Below are 390 nucleotides of genomic sequence, written 5' to 3'. Positions count from 1 at the left end.
GGGGGGGGGGGAGCGTGGGGATGAGGGCTGAGCCCAAGGCCGGAGAGAAAAAAGCCTGGTCATGGTTGGGACCAAGAAACAGGAACCGTTCCTTCGTGAGAACTTACAGGGAAATTGGTTTAAAGAACTGAGACAAACCAGCGGATTAAACCCAGGCGGGGCACCGCGTCTTGAGAGGCAAACGCGGACAGACCCGACAGCCCCGGCTGTGGCTGCTTCCCTTCCCGCTCCAAGCACAGCCGGGGGCTCGGGGCCGTACCCAGCCCCGGTTTGGCTACCCCCAAGGATGCCAAGTCCATGTTGCGTAGGGTTGGGTTTGTATCGCCATTCCCAGCGCCGCCTCGCCCTGCTCCCCACTCGCCTGCACTTCTACAGGCATCAGCATCGCTT

Source organism: Cariama cristata, unplaced genomic scaffold (genome assembly GCF_000690535.1).
Source record: "Cariama cristata isolate BGI_N322 unplaced genomic scaffold, ASM69053v1 scaffold23707, whole genome shotgun sequence".
In the NCBI taxonomy this organism is placed as follows: Eukaryota; Metazoa; Chordata; class Aves; order Cariamiformes; family Cariamidae; genus Cariama; species Cariama cristata.
This window is presented reverse-complemented; position numbering follows the sequence as displayed.